The sequence below is a fragment of the Haliotis rubra genome, unplaced genomic scaffold (genome assembly GCF_003918875.1).
Source record: "Haliotis rubra isolate DU_JTF1 unplaced genomic scaffold, ASM391887v1 Scf279, whole genome shotgun sequence".
NCBI lineage: Eukaryota > Metazoa > Mollusca > Gastropoda > Lepetellida > Haliotidae > Haliotis > Haliotis rubra.
In genome coordinates this window covers 997397-1024758 of record NW_025766880.1, presented here as the reverse complement: position 1 = coordinate 1024758, position 27362 = coordinate 997397, and the positions used below count along the sequence as shown (strand labels likewise).

The window sequence follows — 27362 nt, the reverse complement described above, 5'->3', positions numbered from 1 at the left end:
GAAGAGTTACATCTGCAGTACAATAGTTTATATGTGACTTGCCAGTGTGTAGAAGGATAAAGTGCAATGAATAAAATGAGTCTCTTTAATTTGAAAGATATAGGCTGTACGTGATCCTCACTTCAGTGTAAGTGTTGCATCAGGATGTCACTATTCGTGCCCAAGACGGTTTGGTTTGTTGTGCTTGACCCTGGAAGTATTAAAACATGCTGGATGAGCCAGGAGGCAGACGTTGCAGATATTGCACAGAATGCAAATATTTTATAATTTGAATACTGATAAAAGAACACTTATGGTTACAACATATACGTCTCATGTCAAGAGTGGAAACTACGATTTGTAATGCAATTAGCAGAGATACGATCATCAAACACATTTACCACTAAAAAGTACAAATACAAGAAAAATACAAGTTGGTCCTGCCAGAACCATGTATTCGGAAAAATCGATTTGGGAAAGTAGTCGATATAAGATATATGTTATGTGTATATTCATTAATATACACATGTGTTATAGTTAATATTTCTTTCGAAATTGTACCTTTAAGGTATGGACAATTTACTGCTTTCTTTCAAGACCTTGTGTATCCCTCTGTATCTAAAGCCAGCTAGATTGATGAGTGACAAAATCTAACATGTGCCATTCTGGAAGTAGAAATGCTGTTGCATTTGGGTTGATGCGTGCGGGATCTAAATATGTTCAAAAGGTGTTTAGAATCAACGCATATTGTTGCAAAAGTCTTCCCAGTTTAAATTAACGACCCCTCTACAATCAGTGACTAGTATTTACCGTTGTAAGTATAAAAGCAAAGGAAACAGCAATAACAACAAAAACAACATTCAGACAATCTAATATTTGATGTGTTATATATATTTCTTAACGTATGAAAGACTCAAACGTCTAGTGATGACATCAAGATTTTTTTTTGATGAAACACCCACGCTCCCATTCACTGATTTCCTGTGCCGTCTGATAGGACGGTAGATCTGGCAGCAACATGGTTACTAATTACAAACCAGCGAAAAAAGAAGTACAGGTAGCTTGAGTACATCCTCCACTTTTCCAAACATATTGTCACTTTTCAGACGACGTTTACATGTTCACATGTTTAGAATAGAAACAAGTTTAGACGTGTGAAATGTTGTGCGTATGTAGTAAGATGGTGACCGATTACTAAACATTGTTTGGGTTGAGAAACATATGGTCCAAAGCTCTAAGGCAGTTAGCCGTGCAGAGTTGTGTACTTGGCACACAGAAACCTGTAATCGAGGGTTCGAATCCCAGCTTGCTCAGTTTCACCAAATCCATGCTCGTGGGTTTCACCCAAACGATCATCAAGGTCACACGCCGTTACATCACTGGAATATTGTCCAAGGTCACGCGCCGTTACATCACTGGAATACTGTCCCAGGTCACACGCCGTTACATCACTGGAATATTGTCCAAGGTCACACGCCGTTACATCACTGGAATACTGTCCAAGGTCACACGCCGTTACATCACTGGAATACTGTCCAAGGTCACACGCCGTTACATCACTGGAACACTGTCCAAGGTCACACGCCGTTACATCACTGGAATACTGTCCACGGTCACACGCCGTTACATCACTGGAATACTGTCCAAGGTCACACGCCGTTACATCATTGGAATACTGTTCAAGGTCACACGCCGTTACATCACTGGAATACTGTCCAGGGTCACACGCCGTTACATCACTGGAATACTGTCCAAGGTCACACGCCGTTACATCACTGGAATACTGTCCAAGGTCACACGCCGTTACATCACTGGAATACTGTCCAAGGTCACACGCCGTTACATCACTGGAATACTGTCCAAGGTCACACGCCGTTACATCACTGGAATACTGTCCAGGGTCACACGCCGTTACATCACTGGAATACTGTCCAAGGTCACACGCCGTTACATCACTGGAATACTGTCCAAGGTCACACGCCGTTACATCACTGGAATACTGTCCAAGGTCACACGCCGTTACATCACTGGAATACTGTCCCAGGTCACACGCCGTTACATCACTGGAATACTGTCCAAGGTCACACGCCGTTACATCACTGGAATACTGTCCAAGGTCACACGCCGTTACATCACTGGAATACTGTCCAAGGTCACACGCCGTTACATCACTGGAATACTGTCCAGGGTCACACGCCGTTACATCACTGGAATACTGTCCAAGGTCACACGCCGTTACATCACTGGAATACTGTCCACGGTCACACGCCGTTACATCACTGGAATACTGTCCAAGGTCACACGCCGTTACATCATTGGAATACTGTTCAAGGTCACACGCCGTTACATCACTGGAATACTGTCCAGGGTCACACGCCGTTACATCACTGGAATACTGTCCAAGGTCACACGCCGTTACATCACTGGAATACTGTCCAAGGTCACACGCCGTTACATCACTGGAATACTGTCCAAGGTCACACGCCGTTACATCACTGGAATACTGTCCAAGGTCACACGCCGTTACATCACTGGAATACTGTCCAAGGTCACACGCCGTTACATCACTGGAATACTGTCCAAAACGATGCTAATCTCACGCAGTCATTCTAACCGTGTTTTTAACAAAAGGAAAAAATGTGTGTGGAAGTATTAAGTTCATGGCGTTTTTCATTTTTCTGCTGCTCATGTTCAGAATTTTCGATTTGTTGTTTTTTATCAAGGCGCCTTTCTCTACACATTAAGGTCAATATTTAAGGGCAAGCAGGGGCGGCCAAATGGTTTCAGTAAACAGAGTATTAGTAACGTCAAGATATCTACCAAGGGTTGCCACTTGTCAGATACAAGGCCTGGCGGCTTCCCCTGTTGCCTCTTTCTCTAGATTGTACAAAATTCTGACTGGGACTCTGGTTGCTCTTTAGCCGAAAATGTTTTCAGTCGGTAGGTTGTTGATATATACATTTTCTTTCTACGTGTGGAATATCAAATGCAATGTAATTGATTTGTATTTCAGAAAGTACTCATCTCTGGACTGAGTCCTAAGAGGCTGATATAACAATTGTTTTGCTTTTGTTTTGTTTTGCTATGCCACATGCTCCAAAATGTTCCTGAACTGAAAATATTTAAAGGTATTTGTTGTTGTTTTGTGAAATGATAGAAAGGAGCCAAGAGAATTTCTTCATCCCGTGGCTGCTGAAATCTCAAAATGACAGAATATTGGATTGTCCGGACAGTTTTGATTCAGGGTCTGTTTGAGAGATTATGATCATGTCAATAAGAACGTGTTCGCCTGGAAGGTCCCACTGTATATGTATGCATATGTTCCAGTGTTCTGCACGACTCCCATCATACGACGAGCACGTGTTGGAATGATGACTTTCTTGTCAAAAATACTTCCTGATACATTAGGCTAGTTTTCTTATATAATTTCTTTTCGAAGCTAGATAGGAGAGAGCGAAATAGATATCATGTACTTCGTGAAAACCTGTCCCATCAGGTGTGAAACTCTCTAATGATCGGCTTTCACTCCTTCTTAGATGGATCTAGAATATTGTTAAGTGAGGAGGGGGAAAATATGTGTTATTATGTCATAACGTAAATCCTGCGCAATCAATCTTCTCGAAAGGTTTACTGATATGATTCGTTTAACTGTGTCGGTCCAAAATAGTTTACAATGAGCACTATTCATTATGCTTCCTTACCTCACTGGGAGGGACATAGGTAGACGAGATAGCTCCCCGACCAGCTGCATGTCCATTCAAGTATCTCCACCCTCCATCTACCCACCGCCAACCACCTAGAGGTCAAAACGTCTTGCTATCCTATTGCCGGCCGAGTCGTGTGCATATCATGTCTTCTCGTCGCAAGGTTAAAACCATCGTTACGTCTACACTAAGAGTCAGTTAATGGCATTCAGTTTATCATATATCGAATGCCTTTAATGTTTGGCCCTCGTAGGTAATGTAGCATATATATGTATACTACAGAACAATTAGTTATAGTTATATTACAGTGTATATATTCAAGTTTGATCCTACACCTTTCGTCGATATTGTCAGTGAGGACTGGGAGACAGTGATTGTCACTGTAGATGTAGATTGTCACTGTAGATATGTTATCATAATGACTACACATTAAGCGGCCGGTATAGAAGTTCTTCCTGCAAACAGAACAAATAAATACAAAGCGAGAACTTCAGTTCGCCTTATAGATATGATACTTATATTTTAACTGTGTAACTATTTGAGACAAAGTGTCTAAAATATTCAGATTTCTATCGATTCGTTTTCCACCAGCGAGTTACAACATTATGTTTACTCGGCAAGTGTGGACATTTGATACGACGCACGTGTTAAACAAGGGTCTGAATAATAAACGAGCTCTTAAGGTCCCTTACAATCTCCTTAGTGCAATGTCAACACAACACATAATCAGCACTTCCTCAGCGTTAACATTCGACTCTACCGATCACTGTGCCCATGCACGTGCTGTACAGAGAGACATACAGCGTGTATGCCACAGAATGACATCATCGTACAACTACTTGTGGCGCTCTGTTTGAGGGTGATAGCTCGCTTAGTGCAAGGCGTGTCGACTAGTTTGTGTTGACTACTCCGGTTCTGTCGATTTGTCTAAGTTGTGTCAACTGGTCAAGGTTGTGTTGACTTCTCGAGGATGTCGACTAGTACAGGTTGAGACACACTTCCTGTAAAGCCAACTACACGTTTCGAATGATGTTTCAAATTAGTATTGCTATATTACTTAGTGGCTCTATTCAAATGATACAGAGTGCAAGCCAGAAGAGTGAGCAGAGATAGCCGCAGAATAAGATCATCCATGGAACAGATGGGCATTTGGCTTAAACCAGTGTCCTTCGTCAGCTTTACTGCTATCTCATTGCCATCATAACAATGCATACTTGAAGCCCACTCGTTAGTGCTTTCAGTCATAGCGTTTAATTTCCAAATGTGTTTTGGCGTTTGTGAGTGGCCATGAAATGCCCATGTGTTTGTGTTGCTGGTATAAGGGATGTTTGAAATAGTCTCCGATTACTGCACTCGAGTCGGTACAAGTAATAGGGTCTAATCCTCTACAAATACTCCGTATCAGAGCTAAACTGAGCACCATCCAGGACGAACAAAGCATTACACAGCCTTAGATCCATTTACCCCTTATAATATCAAACGAACATGTTTAAGCAATGTGTTGATGCAAAATGTTTATTCAGAAAGTGGTTGAAAGAAAGTCAAAGTTCTCACTTACATATGATAAAGCAGCTTTAAACTATCCTTTTACTGTTTCAAGGATAATCCATTCTCGGTTTCCACCTTATCATACAAGCGCGGCAGCGAGTTTACCCCGCCTTCACACGATACCAAAGATCGTTATATTTTCTGAAGGTGGTATTCAGCAAGTAAGTAGAGCATAAATGTGCATTAGTTTATTACCTGGATATCTGCATATCTATTTTCAGGTTTTGATATCATTAATTAATGATTAATTGTATGATTCATCTTCGATTTTCAATCACTCCTACTATCTACTATAACCGCTACCCTGGTTACAAAGTCAAGCTGAAAACCTTGATGTTTATGACCCCATAATAATGAAGCATACATATGACAAAACGTTGAACTAATTGTCATTCATTGAAAGAAAATGATCCCAGGTCATTCGGGCAATAAAACAAAGAATAAATAGTAAATCATGTATAATTGCCACACTACGCAACACCATGCCAAGCCACGCAATAGCCTGCAATTTCCACGCCACGCCACGCCACGCCACGCCACGCCACGCCACGCCACATCCTACAATGTCCACGCCATGCCTCGCAATTTCTACTCAATATTACGCTACGCCACGCTGCACGATGCAATTTTCACGCCACGCCACGCCACGCCACGCCACGCCACGCCACGCCACGCCGTGTAGGGTAGGGTAGTAAGGTCAGTTTCAAACGTTAAGTGTTGTGAACTTTTCGTCGCCATATTCCACTAGATAAAGTTCAGATTATACCAGGCTGAAGTGTTGTCCACATATAACGAAGAAAAGAATTTCAGTCTCCAAACCTTGGAGGGGATTACAATGACAACGCTGTTCACCCTAATCAGCCCTTGTATCTTAGTTAAGGGGCGATTATCGGACTCTGGCACAGAGCTATTGAAGGTGGACAGTGTCAGGCAGATCTGTGGTGAGTTAAAGATTTGACCGCCTCTTCATATCCGAACATCTCATCCGATTATCTGTGCACGCAGCATATCAAAGGCAGGCGACAATGTCCTCTCGTCAACTGGAGTGTTCACTGTGACTACAATGCTACTCGAAACTTTCCGGATAAGCGTCCCTTGGCCTCGACTGACCTGGATGGCCAGTGTACCTGGTCGGAGATGACCACTCCAGCCACGCGCGCAGGTGGCCGCCGAGATATCGCCTGTTGACGACTGCCTGGGGGCAGCGAGAGAACCCAACGGAGAGGGAAGACTGGATCGGCACGTATGTTGGTCATTGGAGTTGGCTTCCTTATTCCAGATACATCCACCCGAACGAGACCGTAGAACGTTTAATAAGGCCTGATAGAGACTTCAAACAGAAGGAAAACATTGCAAGCCTGTTTAGAAAAAACTATCCTAAAGTTTTGGTATAAACCTCGACATGTTTGCAAAATAATCAGGAGGAACATTTTTTTGCTAATTATTCTCAAGATAGAGAAAATGGGGTTTGCGAGTTCAACTACATCAAAAAGCCCCTTCTGTCCGGTGTAAACGTATACAATAATATTTTTCAGGAGTTTGTTTTCCCTGTCGGTGGGAAAAGCGATTGTTTTCTTTCAAAGCATTGCATGATATCGGTTTCCAAAATCTACAGCTAGATATGTTTATACACGATTTTGAAAAGTTTCACATTGTCATAGCACTATGTGGGTGTGTTCTAAACAAAAACATTTACAATAGATGCTATTTGGGAAAGCAAATGGTGTTTTGCTCATGTATAGCTACTTTAAGTATCATATTCTCCAACGCCCAGCATCGAGGCTATCTTGTATGTGCGCTAAGACTGCCTGCTCACGTACTGCGAGGAGGACATTGAATACGCCAATGAAATCTAGCATCTGGACAATCTAAATGTATGTATTTCAATGCGGTCACTGTATATGTATTAGCATTTATAATAACGTACAACCAGCGTTTTGGTGTGGGCAGGAACAAATAGTCATGTTAAATATGGTACATATTAAAGGTCAGGGCCATGATAATTCAGTACGCATCAATTTTTTCTGGGCCTACACCTCGATCTCAAGCCTCTAGCCAAGTTTGGAGTTGGTACAAGTTATTGCAGTGTTTGTGGTTTTGTATCGAGTTCAGTCTTGAAGTGGTTTATGAAAGGGATCAAAGTGTAGATGTAAGATTTTATCACAGTAGCTTTGGGCAGGTAATTTTAGCTGAATTTGCACCAGGTTGGTTCAACTAATTGTTGAGATTTCCGCAGACTTAATGACGTCGCCACCGTCAAATCCGTCGGCCTTCCGGGTGCAGTCGGCGATAAAAGATCCGTGGCCATGACGGTACAACCTGGCTCACTCATCGGCACTTGCTCATTGTCTTGCAATATATTCTTTTCAATCCTGGAATGGTTGTAGCTGAAATAAGTGAGACACGTGAAGTACCATGATGATACCAACGTCTTGTGATGGTGCTAAGGGACGCAACCAACCGCCCTGCAACTAACTGTCCTTGGCGTTAGTGAGACACGTGAAGTACCATGATGATACCAACGTCTTGAGATGGTGCTATGGGACGCAACCAACCGCCCTGCAACTAACTTTCCTTGGCGTGGTTCCTTTGTGCACCGGTTGAACAGCTGCGTCAAATATCGTGTGTCTGATGTTGGCTTTCATTAAGTCAATGTCACGTATGCCTTCATGTTCTTGAGGAGAATATACAAGTGGCAAACAACATATTCATACAGTATATCTAAACGTCATGCAATAAGCATACCTTGTATCCTTTATACATAATTGTGCACTATATATCTAAGTGGCTCGCAATATTCACATAGTAAAACTGAGGGGCATGTCGTGCGCACTGTGTATCTGAGTGGCAGGCTATATAACGCATGTGGCATGCTATACACAAATACAGTTTACATTACAAACACACACAGTATATCTGAGTGGAACATTTACAAATACAGTGTATGTGAGTGGAACCTTTATTCATACACTGTATGTGAGTGGAACCTTTATTCATACAGTGTATGTGAGTGGAACCTTTACACAAACAGTATATGTGAGTGGAACCTTTACTCATACAGTGCATGGGAGTGGAACCTTTACACATACAGTATATGTGAGTGGAACCTTTATTCATACAGTGTATGTGAGTGGAACCTTTACACATACAGTATATGTGAGTAGAATCTTTACACATACAGTATATGTGAGTGGAACCTTTATTAATACAGTGTATGTGAGTGGAACCTTTACACATACAGTATATGTGAGTAGAATCTTTACACATACAGTATATGTGAGTGGAACCTTTACACATACAGTGTATGTGAGTGGAACCTTTACACATATAGTATATGTGAGTAGAACCTTTACACATACAGTATATGTGAGTGCGAACCTTAACACATACAGTGTATGTGAGTGGAACCTTAACACATACAGTGCATGTAAGTGGAACCTTAACACAAACAGTGTATGTGAGTAGAACCTTTACACATACGGTATATGTGAGTGGAACCTTAACACAAACAGTGTATGTGAGTGGAACCTTTACACATACAGTATATGTGAGTGGAACCTTTATTCATACAGTGTATGTGAGTGGAACCTTTATTCATACAGTGTATATGAGTGGACCATTTACACAAACAGCATATGTGATTGAGGCCTTTATTCATATAGCGTATGTGAGTGGAACCTTTATTCATACAGTGTATGTGAGTGGAACCTTTACACATACAGTATATGTGAGTAGAACCTTTACACATACGGTATATGTGAGTAGAACCTTTATTCATACAGTGCATGTGAGTGGAACCTTTACACATACAGTATATGTGAGTGGAACCTTTATTCATACAGTGTATGTGAGTGGAACCTTTATTCATACAGTGTATGTGAGTGGAACCTTTACACATACAGTATATGTGATTAGAATCTTTACACATACAGTACATGTGAGTGGAACCTTTATTCATACAGTGTATGTGAGTGGAACCTTAATTCATACAGAGTATGTGAGTGGAACCTTTACACATACAGTATATGTGAGTTGAAACTTTACACATACAGTATATGTGATTGGAACCTTTATTCATATAGTGTATGTGAGTGGAACCTTTACACATATAGCATATGTGAGTGGAACCTTTACACATACAGTATATGTGAGTGGAACCTTAACACATACAGTATATGTGAGTAGAACCTTTATTCATATAGTGTATGTGAGTGGAACCTTTATTCATACAGTGTATATGAGTGGACCATTTACACAAACAGCATATGTGATTGAGACCTTTATTCATATAGTGTATGTGAGTGGAACCTTTATTCATACAGTGTATGTGAGTGGAACCTTAATTCATACAGAGTATGTGAGTGGAACCTTTACACATACAGTATATGTGAGTTGAAACTTTACACATACAGTATATGTGAGTGGAACCTTTATTCATATAGTGTATGAAAGTGGAACCTTTATTCATACAGTGTATGTGAGTGGACCATTTACACAAGCAGTATATGTGATTGGAACCTTTATTCATATAGTGTATGTGAGTGGAACCTTTACACATATAGCATATGTGAGTGGAACCTTTACACATACAGTATATGTGAGTGGAACCTTAACACATACAGTATATGTGAGTGGAACCTTTATTCATATAGTGTATGTGAGTGGAACCTTTATTCATACAGTGTATATGAGTGGACCATTTACACAAACAGCATATGTGATTGAGACCTTTATTCATATAGTGTATGTGAGTGGAACCTTTATTCATACAGTGTATGTGAGTGGAACCTTTACACATACAGTATATGTGAGTAGAACCTTTACACATACAGTATATGTGAGTGGAACCTTTACACATACAGTATATGTGAGTGGAAACTTTACACATACAGTATATGTGAGTGGAACCTTTATTCATATAGTGTATGTGAGTGGAACCTTTATTCATACAGTGTATGTGAGTGGACCATTTACACAAACAGTATATGTGATTGGAACCTTTATTCATATAGTGTATGTGAGTGGAACCTTTACACATACAGTATATGTGAGTGGAACCTTTATTCATACAGTGTATGTGAGTGTAACCTTTACAAATACAGTATATGTGAGTGGAACCTTTATTCATACAGTGTATGTGAGTGGAACCTTTATTCATACAGAGTATGTGATTTATTCATACAGTATGTGAGTGGAACCTTTATTATGTGAGTGGAACCTTTATTCATATAGTGTATGTGAGTGGAACCTTTATTCATACAGTGTATGTGAGTGGACCATTTACACAAACAGTATATGTGATTGGAACCTTTATTCATATAGTGTATGTGAGTTGAACCTTTACACATACAGTATATGTGAGTGGAACCTTTATTCATACAGTATATGTGAGTGGAACCTTAACACATACAGTATATGTGAGTGGAACCTTAACACAAACAGTATATGTGATTGGAGCCTTTATTCATATAGTGTATGTGAGTGGAACCTTTACACATACAGTATATGTGAGTGGAACCTTTATTCATATAGTGTATGTGAGTGGAACCTTTATTCATACAGTGTATATGAGTGGACCTTTTACACAAACAGCATATGTGATTGAGACCTTTATTCATATAGTGTATGTGAGTGGAACCTTAACAAATACAGTATATGTGAGTGGAACCTTTATTCATACAGTGTATGTGAGTGGAACCTTTATTCATACAGAGTATGTGAGTAGAACCTTTACACATACAGTATATGTGAGTGGAACCTTTACACATACAGTATATGTGAGTGGAAACTTTACACATACAGTATATGTGAGTGGAAACTTTACACATACAGTATATGTGAGTGGAACCTTTATTCATACAGTATATGTGAGTAGAACCTTTACAAATACAGTATATGTGAGTGGAACCTTTATTCATACAGTGTATGTAAGTGGAACCTTAATTCATACAGAGTATGTGAGTGGAACCTTTACACAAACAGTATATGTGAGTTGAAACTTTACACATACAGTATATGTGAGTGGAACCTTTATTCATATAGTGTATGTGAGTGGAACCTTTATTCATACAGTGTATATGAGTGGACCATTTACACAAGCAGCATATGTTATTGAGACCTTTATTCATATAGTGTATGTGAGTGGAACCTTTATTCATACAGTGTATGTGAGTGGAACCTTTACACATACAGTATATGTGAGTAGAACCTTTACACATACAGTATATGTGAGTGGAACCTTTATTCATATAGTGTATGTGAGTGGAACCTTTATTCATACAGTGTATATGAGTGGACCATTTACACAAACAGCATATGTGATTGAGACCTTTATTCATATAGTGTATGTGAGTGGAACCTTTATTCATACAGTGTATGTGAGTGGAACCTTTACGCATACAGTATATGTGAGTAGAACCTTTACACATACAGTATATGTGAGTGGAACCTTTACACATACAGTATATGTGAGTGGAAACTTTACACATACAGTATATGTGAGTGGAACCTTTATTCATATAGTGTATGTGAGTGGAACCTTTATTCATACAGTGTATGTGAGTGGACCATTTACACAAACAGTATATGTGATTGGAACCTTTATTCATATAGTGTATGTGAGTGGAACCTTTACACATACAGTATATGTGAGTGGAACCTTTATTCATACAGTATATGTGAGTGGAACCTTTACAAATACAGTATATGTGAGTGGAACCTTTATTCATACAGTGTATGTGAGTGGAACCTTTACACATACAGTATATGTGAGTGGAACCTTTATTCATATAGTGTATGTGAGTGGAACCTTTATTCATACAGTGTATATGAGTGGACCATTTACACGAACAGCATATGTGATTGAGACCTTTATTCATATAGTGTATGTGAGTGGAACCTTTATTCATACAGTGTATGTGAGTGGAACCTTTACGCATACAGTATATGTGAGTAGAACCTTTACACATACAGTATATGTGAGTGGAACCTTTACAAATACAGTATATGTGAGTGGAAACTTTACACATACAGTATATGTGAGTGGAACCTTTATTCATATAGTGTATGTGAGTGGAACCTTTATTCATACAGTGTATGTGAGTGGACCATTTACACAAACAGTATATGTGATTGGAACCTTTATTCATATAGTGTATGTGAGTGGAACCTTTACACATACAGTATATGTGAGTGGAACCTTTATTCATACAGTGTATGTGAGTGGAACCTTTATTCATACAGTATATGTGAGTGGAACCTTTACACAGTACAGTGATATGTGAGGTGGAACCTTTTATTCATACAGTATATGTGAGTGGAACCTTTACAAATACAGTATATGTGAGTGGAACCTTTATTCATACAGTGTATGTGAGTGGAACCTTTACACATACAGTATATGTGAGTGGAACCTTTATTCATATAGTGTATGTGAGTGGAACCTTTATTCATACAGTGTATATGAGTGGACCATTTACACAAACAGCATATGTGATTGAGACCTTTATTCATATAGTGTATGTGAGTGGAACCTTTATTCATACAGTGTATGTGAGTGGAACCTTTACACATACAGTATATGTGAGTGGAACCTTTACACATACAGTATATGTGAGTGGAACCTTTACACATACAGTATATGTGAGTGGAACCTTTACACATACAGTATATGTGAGTGGAACCTTTATTCATATAGTGTATGTGAGTGGAACCTTTATTCATACAGTGTATGTAATTGGACCATTTACACAAACAGTATATGTGATTGGAACCTTTATTCATATAGTGTATGTGAGTGGAACCCTTACACATACAGTATATGTGATTGGAACCTTTATTCATATAGTGTATGTGAGTGGAACCTTTACACATACAGTATATGTGAGTGGAACCTTTATTCATACAGTATATGTGAGTGGAACCTTTACAAATACAGTATATGTGAGTGGAACCTTTATTCATACAGTGTATGTGAGTGGAACCTTTACACATACAGTATATGTGAGTGGAACCTTTATTCATATAGTGTATGTGAGTGGAACCTTTATTCATACAGTGTATATGAGTGGACCATTTACACAAACAGCATATGTGATTGAGACCTTTATTCATATAGTGTATGTGAGTGGAACCTTTATTCATACAGTGTATGTGAGTGGAACCTTTACGCATACAGTATATGTGAGTAGAACCTTTACACATACAGTATATGTGAGTGGAACCTTTACACATACAGTATATGTGAGTGGAAACTTTACACATACAGTATATGTGAGTGGAACCTTTATTCATATAGTGTATGTGAGTGGAACCTTTATTCATACAGTGTATGTAGTTGGACCATTTACACAAACAGTATATGTGATTGGAACCTTTATTCATATAGTGTATGTGAGTGGAACCCTTACACATACAGTATATGTGAGTGGAACCTTTATTCATACAGTATATGTGAGTGGAACCTTTACAAATACAGTATATGTGAGTGGAACCTTTATTCATACAGTGCATGTGAGTGGAACCTTTATTCATACAGAGTATGTGAGTGGAACCTTTACACATACAGTATATGTGAGTTGAAACTTTACACATACAGTATATGTGAGTGTGGAACCTTTATTCATATAGTGTATGTGAGTGGAACCTTTTATTCATACAGTGTATGTGAGTGGAACCTTTATTCACAACAGTATATGTGAGTGGAACCTTTACACAAACAGTATATGTGATTGGAACCTTTATTCATAGTGTATGTGAGTGGAACCTTTACACATACAGTATATGTGAGTGGAACCTTTATTCATACAGTATATGTGAGTGGAACCTTTACAAATACAGTATATGTGAGTGGAACCTTTATTCATATAGTGTATGTGAGTGGAACCTTTACACATACAGTATATGTGAGTGGAACCTTTATTCATACAGTATATGTGAGTGGAACCTTAACACATACAGTATATGTGAGTGGAACCTTAACACAAACAGTATATGTGATTGGAGCCTTTATTCATATAGTGTATGTGAGTGGAACCTTTACACATACAGTATATGTGAGTGGAACCTTTATTCATACAGTATATGTGAGTGGAACCTTTACACATACAGTATATGTGAGTGGAACCTTTATTCATACAGTATATGTGAGTGGAACCTTTACACATACAGTATATGTGAGTGGAACCTTTACACATACAGTATATGTGAGTGGAACCTTTATTCATACAGTGTATGTGAGTGGAACCTTTACACAAACATATATGTGAGTGGAACCTTTATTCATGTGAGTGTATGTGAGTGGAACCTTTATTCATACAGTGTATGTGAGTGGAACCTTTACACATACAGTATATGTGAGTGGAAACTTTACACATACAGTATATGTGAGTGGAACCTTTATTCATATAGTGTATGTGAGTGGAACCTTTATTCATACAGTGTATATGAGTGGAACCTTTACACAGTATATGTGAGTGGAACCTTTACATATGTGTATGTGAGAACCTTTATTCATACAGTATATGTGAGTGGAACCTTTATTCATACAGTGTATGTGAGTGGAACCTTTATTCATACAGTGTATATGAGTGGACCATTTACACATACAGTATATGTGATTGAGAACCTTTATTCATATAGTGTATATGTGAGTGGACCATTTACACATGTGAGTGGAACCTTTATTCATGTATGTGACAGTGTATGTGTGAGTGGAACCTTTACACATACAGTATATGTGAGTAGAACCTTTACACATACAGTATATGTGAGTGGAACCTTTACAAATACAGTATATGTGAGTGGAAACTTTACACATACAGTATATGTGAGTGGAACCTTTATTCATATAGTGTATGTGAGTGGAACCTTTATTCATACAGTGTATGTAATTGGACCATTTACACAAACAGTATATGTGATTGGAACCTTTATTCATATAGTGTATGTGAGTGGAACCCTTACACATACAGTATATGTGAGTGGAACCTTTATTCATACAGTATATGTGAGTGGAACCTTTACAAATACAGTATATGTGAGTGGAACCTTTATTCATACAGTGCATGTGAGTGGAACCTTTATTCATACAGAGTATGTGAGTGGAACCTTTACACATACAGTATATGTGAGTTGAAACTTTACACATACAGTATATGTGAGTGGAACCTTTATTCATATAGTGTATGAAAGTGGAACCTTTATTCATACAGTGTATGTGAGTGGACCATTTACACAAACAGTATATGTGATTGGAACCTTTATTCATATAGTGTATGTGAGTTGAACCTTTACACATACAGTATATGTGAGTGGAACCTTTATTCATACAGTATATGTGAGTGGAACCTTAACACATACAGTATATGTGAGTGGAACCTTAACACAAACAGTATATGTGATTGGAGCCTTTATTCATATAGTGTATGTGAGTGGAACCTTTACACATACAGTATATGTCAGTGGAACCTTTATTCATACAGTATATGTGAGTGGAAACCTTAACACATACAGTATATGTGAGTGGAACCTTTACATACACACACATACAGTATAGTAGTATGTGTGGTGGAACCTTTACACATACAGTATATGTGAGTGGAACCTTTACACATACAGTATATGTGAGTGGAACCTTTATTCATACAGTATATGTGAGTGGAACCTTTACACATACAGTATATGTGAGTGGAACTTTTATTCATACAGTATATGTGAGTGGAACCTTTATTCATAGAACCCGTGTTCGGCATGATTGCTTCGCCAACGCTTTGTAATCCACACTACACCACCCCACCGCCCTCCCATAACTACGAGTCCCATAGAACATCGTTATAGTGAAACCTATTCGGTATCCTAAAACCCAACTGTTCATATAACCAATAATAACTCTCAAGATGGGATACAGTTAATGGAGGAGTAACTTCCATTGAATAGTTTCTCTTTTGTCAGCAGACTCTGGTAATTCAACCAAATCACAATACCACTACTGTATCATATTTTGCTTCCGTGCCATTTCCTACCTTCCATCTCCTGTTTATGTAAAAGTATAGTAATGAGTAGCAACAACAACAAATAACAATAACAACCTCCACACACACACACACAATAATACACACCACGCCCCTCAATCAATATCTCCTGCAACCAAGATGAAGAACGATAGGTACGCAATGCCATTTAGAAATCAATCAGATTAACACAGGTTAAATTTGGGATAACAATTACATATTCTTATATTTATCATCCGGGATTCGAACCCACGCGTCAGGCACCTAATCGCCAGCACACAGAGTCAGCCATCTAAGAATGGAATGTTAATTATGCTCTGTGAAATGTTTCATCCGATCAAATTCTGGAAAGTTTACAATGTACTGCAGCTTAGATACATGTGCCATATGTTTTATTTGGGATTACACCTTTAGCGTACATACACTTCAAATGTGTTTCACTATAATATATCTATGTATATTAATAATATTAATAATATACTAGTATATGAAAGCTCAAATAGACAGGAACGACTGATTCATGGTCATTTTGAAGGGACTTAAATTGTTCATGTCTATTCTTTACAAATAGTAAGATGTAACTCCGTGAAGGTCCGTTAAAACCACGATGAATGCACTTTTAAGCAAAACCTAGTTGCCAACTGCTACAATGCTTTCTTTATCAACAATTTCAGCTCTACACTTAAGTGAATTTGACGTATTTTTTGATAGCGAAAATATAGAAAAAGATTTCACTGTTTTAATTCTGAATTATATTATAAATTACCAACACGTGAGCTTTCAATAAAATATTCCCTCATTTTTCCTTAAGCTACAGTTTGTCAAACTGGCTTGTGTAACTAAATTTTATAGGCAAATAAAATATCGGATGAAGAATATTTTACGTGAGGTACCGGCTGATATAAGTTTTTCAACCATTATTCACTGTCATATTCAATTTTAAAACAAATTATTACATAAATAATTGTAATATATTTGGTTTATTATCAAATCGATATCATGATATGAATTCACAAAGCTCTAATTATGAACAAGCCATTTATTAGGACACCACGTTGTCTGTCCTGAAGTATTAAAGTTCAAGATGGCTGCCGTGTTTACATGAACCGAGAAGGCTTTTATCGAATTTACGCTTTGAGGTGAAAGAGAAATTCAGACGTGTCACCCAGTGACATCGGTATAATACTTTAGAGGTATTTCATATATTTAATTTTAGAACCGATTGGTATTTTGGTGATGTCATATTTTCGATGAACACAGCTGGATTTTGTCCGGCAGTCCGCAGCTGTTTCACTGTCATCCCTCATATGATTTCTTTAGAAAATGACTCTACGTGGAGTAATGCTTTTATGCTTGAACAGCTTGCCAGTGTCACACATTACCTGCTTGCTTGTACTGAGAACCATTTAATAGGTTTCACAAGTTCAGAGATTTTAGGGGTAGGATTTATACGTAGCTGACAGAAAACATATTTGACCTGGTGTTGATGGTGCTCGTGGAAATATGTGAACAAATATTTGTAGGTGTTCTTGCTTTTAAATCGGCCTGTTATTTTATGTTATTTGGTAAAATATCTTTATTGCACAACGTCTATCAGTATTTCCCTGATGTTGACATTACAACCCCACATTTGGCTCATGATGTTGTTAACTCCTAAGCAATGTTTCCATTGTTAGTTTGTACTAATCATCAGAATGGTTACCATCAGTTATGTTTTAGCATGTCTCATTAACTGCTATTTTTCAAATATAGTAGATTTGCTGCTTTTGTAGTGTTTTCAGTGTCTTTCAGTGTCTCTTTGATAAACACTCATCATTGTATGACCTTTTCTTGTACAGTACACAATTGTCAGTAAACAACTGGTATGCATTTTGGGTCATGGACTTATACATTCTCTCTCATTAGTACTAGTTTTATCTATAACAAAACATGATGAAAATGAAACTTGTTGTTCAACTTGTTTAGGCTGTGTTGAGATAAATATTTTGTGTCTAACACTGTTCATTGACATTACCATTGGCATGCTGGTTTCTTTTATGTTATTATGGTGTATAGTGTATGTATGGTAATGGCAGATCCCCTATAAAGTATGTTGCATTCTTTCTGTGAATTGTAGTCTTGTAACATACCAACATATTTAATTGTTAACAAATGATTGTAGTGACCTATTGTTTGTTGAAGGCATTGTTAATTTATTTGTCAAAACTTTGACCATATTCCAAATATTTTCAAGTCAATTTTAAAGTTTATTTTTTGCAAAAATAATATTTTCTGTTCAAAAGTTCCAGTGTTTTGCAGATTTCCTGTGATGACAAATGTATTTAATAATAATATTCACATTACCATCTCTCCTATCCAACTGGTTTGCATTTGCTGATGGGCAAAAGATGAATATTCCAAACATAGTCGAGGTAACTGTGGTAATATTTCAGTTTGGGGCAAGGACGAATATTTAAAGTTAATGTTGCCAAGTTTTGACTAATTTGTGGCCCATCCATTGTAAGCCAGACCTGATGCCACCACCATGATAAATGTGCTTTTATTTTACATTCAAAGATAATTAACATATTAAAACAATAGTTTCAACTTTCAGCTGTTTATACCAAAATATTTTACACAGATGCCTGAATAGTGAATATGAGTGGAAAATTTGCATAAACTGTTCCACTGGCTATAAATTGATACTGTCTGGGGTTGTTTTCCATTATTTGGGGAAGAAAAGTACAGGGTTTTATTGTAAATAAATTTTATGTTCAAGATTTCAATTTACAAAAGAAATTCTTTCTTTTCTTAAACTGAGTGAAACACAGGTATCATCACTGATCCTGTAACCAGTAATATACAAATGACCTCTACTAGGGCTTGATGGTAACCTGGATACCTGGGATGGGTGGGTAATCATGGTAATAATGCTGAACCCTGGTTCCCCGCCGGTCAATACCTCGACCCAAGTATGATCATGTGACTAATAAATTAAAACAATGTAATATGTTATTCTTTCATTATTAAAAGGTGTATTGTCTTTGAAGATTTAGACATACTTACAGTCACACTTATTTGAATATAATACATGGTTAAAATATTGAAAAACATGAAAGTTTAGCCTCCAAGCTGAAGTTAATATTGCTGTATTTCTTACAAATTTGATGTCAGGAATTAACATACCAGGTATCCTGGCAGGGTTAGGGTAATAGGGGTGGGTACCTAGGTGGAAAATTTGGTTCATTGGCCGTTCCTGCCCTAACATCTACAAACAATAGCATTACACAAATACATGTATGAGGAGTTGGAAATTTCCTATTTCTGGTTTTGAATTGGTAACTAACTTTTGTTGCAGACTTGGGGCTGAATATTGGCATCTGAGGTGATCCAGATATGTCCCTTTAAGTATTTCCAACATGTATATGTCTGTTCACTAATAGAAGCTGATGGCGTACAGATGTTCACAATACACATCCACTTAACCAGCAGCTCGTGTCCGAGCTTCTCTGTGATTATGGCCCAAGGTCGATGTGGACAAGGCAATATCACCCAAACTCTAACTTCGCTCAGGTCGAGAGATGATCAGAATGGCAAATATATACTTGGATGAGGGAACCTGCGAGTGCCTTTATCCTGTACTCCAAGTACGCAACGTGAGTGTGACTCCATTGTTGTACGGGCACTCACAGACGAATTGGTTTGTCTCTCCAGCCTGTGTAGCCGCATGATCCTGTGAGCAAAGTAAATCATCAAAAATTCACTCATGAATCAGGAATTATCTCAATTCTAATTGTGGTCTGTAGATACAATTAGAGGTGTCAATACACATAACCACACTGTGCTTATTTGAAACAGTGATTTGATGGCTGATCACTGTTGATGCTGTGCAAGGACAGTTGTAGTGCATGGTCATATAGTGCCACTCACTCAGTCATTTAGGTCGAATACTGTCAGATACTAACCCGGTGTATTTCATGTATAGTTTGTTGACCATTTTGTTATAAAATATTTTCTCTTGAAAAAAAACCCGGTTCCATATGAAAGCATCAATATCACTTTAGTTTCAAATTGGTTGTGTAATCATCAAGTGACATCCTGTGACATCCTGAAGTTGTACCGTCCCAGTCAGTATGCAGGCTACTCTATGTTCTTCTGTATAGTGTACACTTTAATATGATGTGCACCACCCTCCTTGACTACATGTTTTGAGTTCTCAAGTACAACGTTAAACCCAATTTCACCTCACCTCACATGTTTTGAGAAAAAGATTTATTTTGGTCCCGTAAATTATGCAGTTAAGAAGTGTACAATGTAGCTTTAGCATGTGAATTAACAGGAAAAGAAATTTTACTGATGATTACAATTTCCTTTGTATTTTCTGTGATGCTAAAGATTGTTAAATGTTGGGACAATGATGAAAACTTATTGTCTGCATGTGTTATACACACTGTGTATGCCCTCATCTCAGCCCCTGCATCAGTGAATTGGACAGACTTAGCTCTGATATGTCATTACAAACAATAAATATGTTGTAATCCTTTTAAAGGTTTACTTAATTGATGTATTTTCAATGTGCTTTACAGATTATTTATAGAGAAGTTACCTAGACATCCAGATTACAAGTCTGCTCTACACAGAACTCTTGTGGAATTAAAACGGTGTAAGGCATAAATTCACTTGAAACTAGTCATTTCAAGTCTGCCTGTCATTATCCACCCATCTGTCCAATCTTGTTGTAATAAAGAGATTATATCCTTATAATTACCTCCCTTGTTCAAGATCATACTTTTACAGTGAAGGATGTTGATCATATCAAACAATGGTTAGTCTGGTTGACTTGGATTATTTTCATGTGGCTGTGATACAGCTGTCATTTTGCAGACTGAAAATAATCCCCAAATTCACTCCCTATGAGGGACGTTCAAGAAGTATTCAGCCTCACCTAGAAAATGACACAAATGCAGCTGTTTTTATGTTTTGTTTTGCTATATATTATCTGTCAACCTCAAGCAAATTGGTTTTGCTATGTTCCAGCGTCACAATCCCCATTTTGTCATAAAGAGGAAATACAACAAGTCACAGTAAACATTTTGAAGCTGGATCCAGTTCCTGAAATGAACAAATTGTGTTGTCATACTTTTTACAGAAACTGAAGCATGTGTTTCTTCCTGCGGAAGAAATCAAGAGTAAATTGAAGGCAGAGATACACTGCCCAGGAGAGGGAAAAGGCAGGCTGCTGTAAAGGCACGTACACAGCCGTTATACCAATAGTATTATTATGAAGCTACTATGATGTAGATTTTGTATCTAGAGGATACACATAGAAAGTTTGGTTTAATGTTAGAGTACTTCTTCATGTCTGTTGAGTGAAGGAGGATAGCCACACATAGGTGGTGGACATGAAACATCACCATGTATGCTGGGCAGACAGAGGAGTACCTTTGGGGCCATCTGGCCAAGTTTGGCTTTGATGGGTAGGTTTTGATAAAGAAAAACAATTGCCCTGGTTTGGTTCCTTATAGATGTTATAAGTAAAAAGTGACTATTACACCAGTGTAAAGTTATCTCCCTGCGAAATAATGACAGGTATCCTTGGAACACAAACATGTAAATAAATGAACTAAATAGGAAAAGGTGATAAACAGGTGTTATCCATTGTATCCTAAAGTTCGCTTAAACCATGGTCTGTGTTGCAGTGGCGACAGGAAGCGTTGGACAGGAGGCCCAACTCAGGAGAGGAGGGAGGAGGAACGAGTGCAGGCAGGAGCAGGCAGCCATCAAAGCACTCAAGGCCAAAGGAAGCTGATGAAAAAGCACAGCTACGGGAACAGGAGGAGCGATTACAGAGCTACGAAATTCGGTGCACAGGGATCAGGACCGGCAGCAGCCCAGGGTTGGCCGTGGCAACAGTACCCGACAATAGTACCGGCAACAGATCCTGGACTGGACAGTCAGTTTGGCTTGAGAATGACATCAGTAGTCCCGGGGTTGCATCCACCACCCTGCCTTCTGCCCACGCCTTCATCACGATTAGATTGTGGGACCTTCGTCTAGTACCGGGTATACCCGACAGAGAACTGAAGAAGATGGCAATCAGTGATAATGAGTAAGATGTGTAGATGGTTTGTTTTCAATAAGTGAGATATAATTTCATTCTATCTGTTTCATTCAATACTTTCATTTCGACCATGCAAGAAATCAAAGTCAGTGATTTTAGGGGCAACGAAGAAGAGCATTTAGTTCTACCCGTTATAGGTCATGATGATGATGTAAGCTTGCAGAAAGAAGTAAAGAAAAACGGACATAAAATATCCATAAACCAACTGGCTAACAAGATGCATGGTTTCTTGAAGTGGCTGTCCAGTATTCATTCATCAGTCCATGTGGCATACAGGTAATGCCAAGTGTCTTGAGGACCATCATATAAAGTGTTTTCTCGTCATAGTGTATGAGTGAGGTGAGTGAGTGAGTATGGTTTATGCCGCTTCTTAGCAATATTCCAGCAATATCACGTGGGGACACCAGAAATGGGCTTCACACATTGTACCCATGTGGGAGAATCGAACCCTGGTCTTCACGTGATGAGCGAACGCTTTAACCACTAGGCTACCCTTCCTACGCCCTGTCATAGTGTATGAAGCCCATTTCTGGTGTTCCCTGATACTGCATGATTTTGCTGGAATAATGCTAAAAGTGTGAGGAAAACTATCCTTAATCACTCAATCACCAGTGATGACAGACCTTAGGTTCAGTTAGTACCCTTCTCTCAACGTTATTTCATCTCAGTAATTGTGAAAACACATGTAGAAAGATGCATCTATACAGACCAACTGTTGGGGATTCTGGGTAAGAATATAAATCCCTGCATCTTATTCTTGCCCCCTCTTGGGGAGACATGTCCAGTTCAGACCATGTTTGTTGTAACACTGATGTGGTTGATGCCCGAGAACATGATATCCCAATTGCGCTGGATTGATGCTTGTGACGTCAATCACTGGATATCTTGCCCAGACTTTTAAAATGTTTTTAAATTGCTGTCATATAGTTGGAAGATTGAGTGAGGTATTAACAACAACAACAACAACAACAACACCACCACCACAAGCAGATCTGGGCGAAGTTAGCACAAGTCCCAGATGCGGTTCTGTACAGAATGTCTCTAATGTGCCTCCTCTACTGAATCACGAACCCTGTTTCAGGTCAAGTAATCCCCTTCAGTCGATAGAAGCACCAAGCCCTCTGTCATGACCTTTGACCACTTCACCAGTATTGGAGGTGGGGTGGGCAGGAGGTCTGAGGGAGATCACAGTACCCACAGACCTCATGAGGAAGTTCATTGAGATGGCTCAAAGCAACACTGACAAGAAGACCGAAACATTAGGCATACTGTTTGGGACTCTGGTAAGGAACTTCAGATTGAATTAATGAGTGAGTGAGCTGGATTTAAAACTGCCTTGAATATCAATATTGGCCTGTATGTCAGTGACATCCTGCCAGTCAGCCAAATGTGTCCAATTAAGTCCTAGTTAATGCTAGTCAAAGATGTTTATGTGAAGGATCAAAATCGACTCCTAGGTTTTGTTTGAAAAAGTAAGCCGTGGCAGATATAAATTGGGGAGGGCCGATATAATATTAGATGTTGTTTGACTCCAGGCCCAGAACCAGTTCCATGTGACCCACCTGTTCATCCCCCAGCAGCACGGCACGCCAGACAGCTGCGACATGGAGAACGAGATCGACCTCATTGACTACCAAGACAAATACAACCTCATCAACCTCTCGGCTGGATACATGTAGGTAGTCTATGGTGGCAGAAACAGAGATACAGACCTGTAGGTCAGACAAGCAAATACATCATTTAAGTAACACCATATGGTAGGTCAATAACAAATAAGGTACAAATTTGTGGTAATAAGGTAAATGCATAAGGTAAAAATTTGTGGTAGATATTATAAGAAATTTCTACAAATGTGCAATTAGCATTTAGTATATACTTCTTAAAGAAGTTTAAAACTTAGATTTGTTCAAATTACTATAGTTAACTTCAAATTCTGAATGGTATGCTCTAAGCAAGAGGACCTCCTTGACATACTATGGATTCAGTTCAGGTGTCCTCTCCTGTGATATTGTTGGAATGTTACTGAAAGCTCTGTACAAACATTCATTGAATCTTCCTAATTTACAGACCCATCCAACACAAACAGCTTTCCTGTCCAGTGTTGATCTACACAGTCACTACCCATACCAGATCATGCTGCCTGAGGCCATCGCCATTGTGTGCTCCCCAAAATATAATGAGTAAGTGGGGTGGCCTAATGGTTTACAGCGTCCGTCAGCTCGTCACACTGAGGATCCTGGTTCGATTCCCCACATGGGTACAATATGTGAAGCTCATTTCAGGTGTTCTCTGCTAGGATATTGCTGGAATTTTGCTAATACAGTGTAAAACCATAAACACTCACTTTGTTTGTATTTTTGTGGTTGAACCTAGTTTATATTTGTGGTTACAGAACAGGTATATTTCGGCTGACAAATGACCGTGGCATCGCAGAAATAGGGAGCTGCAGTCAACCAGGCTTCCACTATCACACCAAAGAGCCTCCACTGTTTGAAGTAAGTTGGTAGGAGCAATGTCTTGTCATGTAGTGTTTGAATATGAAGTCTCCCTGCTCCACTTGATGCCATGAACTTAGTCTCCTTTACCCAGATGAACTTGATATAGTGAGTGAGTGAGTGAGTTTAGTTTTATGCCACACTCTGCAATATTCCATCTACATGGCGGCAGTCTGTAAATAGTCGCGTCTGGACCAGACAATCCAATGATCAACAGCATGAGCATCTATGCTTGGATACGATGACATGTGTCAACCAAATCAGTGAGCCTGACCACTCGATCCACTTAGATGCCTCTTACGACAAGCATGGGTTACTGAAGATCAATTCTAACCTGGATCTTCACGGGATTCAAGATATATGCTTGTCCTATTATTGTGGTCAGATTGAATGTGTGAAGTCTGACCAGCCCTGACAGAATTGTTATTGGCACTGTAGTTTAATGGTGTTATTCCTCCAAGTCTTACCTTACCTTACCTTACGTTACACAGTGCTTTACCTGCCCTGCCTTAACCTGACAGAAAGTTCCAATCATATGTTGTATACTGTCAAGTCGAACATCTGTGGAAGAACTACTTTAAAACAGCCGATTTATGACCTGTATCTATACATAGAGGCTTCACCATAAGGTTGGGAAGCTTACATCAGCACACAAGTGACGGCAGGACTATGGTCCGAATTTGAGGAATATGAGGTTGCACAGCCAAGGTAGATAACTCTGGGGTAGCACGACATAGATATCAGTCTGTTTTCTACTGTCTGTCTATTAAAGTGCTGTCTGTTAGGTTAAGGTAGTGAAGCTTGAGCACTGTGTAACATCAGGTAAGTATAAAACATTGCATTTATCCAGAAATGCTCGGTTTTTATCTTTTATAAAAGTTTATCTACATATCTACTTCAGGGGTATATTTTTAGACAAGTAAATAGTAACAATAAGTTCATTCAAGACAATAATTTCAATTATTTTCATGCATGCAGTTGCTTTTTTTAGGGTGGAGAGTACCCTTTATGTTCAGACATTTATTTCAGCTTATTTAGTTTAAACTTAAATTAATGACTTAGCTGATAGTTACATGCTGAGCAGTTTTCTGCTGTAATTACCCTGTAGGAGTGCCAGATACCATCGATTGTGGGTTTGAATCCCGGATTTGCATCGATTGTTTTTAGATTTGTCAGCTCCGTACTCTAGCTCGAGTGTCGAATGTCATTAAACGTCAAAGAACTACATTGTTCCAGGCTTTCAGTACCCTCTAATCTGGCATACAGTGACATATTAAATACTTAAGAAGTGGATTTAAACCCAACTCACTCACTGTTTCGTGTTTTCAGTCCAGTCCCCATGTGAAGATCTTGGAGAACAAGGAAGTCGTTGTCGCTGATATGAGGAAGAAATAGACGCTGTCAGTCAACTGTCAGACATGTGATCACAGCCCATGGGTCTGGGGAAATTGTAAAGGATAATTCATTCCGCCTGTAAATGTTTCTGGGTTGGAAAAATATATACTAAGTGTACGATTCTCTTGCCTAGGCATGGAATAGATAATTCAGATGACGTTGTCCGAATGGAAACAATAACCGAAGGGCATTATTCTAACGGATGAATTACCAGAGGGAATGAATTCTCTGTTACAAAATGGCTAGTGGACTTTGTCATGAATTCCATCATTTCATATTCTACATGTTTGCTGTGAAATGATGCAATCGTCTAAACTCCCATAACACCCACGATAGCTTAATGATACCCACCAATAACTCACCACACATGACCGTGTGTGTCAGCAGGGACCAGTAGATGATGTTATTTGACATATACACAGGTTTTGAACAATTTGGATTGACGTAAACTAATGCAAGCATTTCACTATCTCAATTTGTCAGTGAATGAGCCTGGTCTAAATTTTGGAAAATGTAACCCCTTAAACGATGTTGTGTGTTAATATTAAGCATGCCAGCATCAAACTAGTCTGTATGGAGGGTGGATGGACTCACATGCAGCTGATACTTTGAAGAGTTATGTCCCTTGTTCACCAGGAACTGCTGGTTTTTGGTTTTCAACCTGGTAATGATCCTTGGTCTGCCCTCTTCATACCTGGTGAGGGTTCATTACAGAGGTGAATGCCAGCTCTTTCTTACTTCTGTGTGTTATGAATGCTACTGAAACTCTCTTGTAGATGGTGAGCAGTGTAGTTAAATCAAATGCAGATTGCTTTTACAAAACAAATCAAAATAATCTTATTTAGATGATGCATGCTATCTCCTCATGTTGTTAAGTTAAGACTTAATTTAGATTCTGTGCAAGCTGGTCTCCTTTCTCTCTGCATTCCGGTGGATTAGAAGTCCATAAGAAAGGACAAGGTTTCTCTGAATTTACTTCAAAATCAGACATGAAAAGACATGAAATGAAATCTGATGTCCATTGGATCAACTCTCATGCAAACAGCTCATGGGTGTTGTAAACTGCTCTCATACAGGTCTGTTGTAACTGCTCTCATGGACTGGGCTCTCATGGATCTGTTGTAACAGTTCA

General features: G+C 38.7%; 1 pseudogene; it reads left to right on the top strand.

The window, feature by feature from the left end:
• Positions 1 to 19140: 19140 nt before the first annotated feature.
• Positions 19141 to 26603, top strand: LOC124281056 (annotated as a pseudogene).
• Positions 26604 to 27362: the final 759 nt, after the last annotated feature.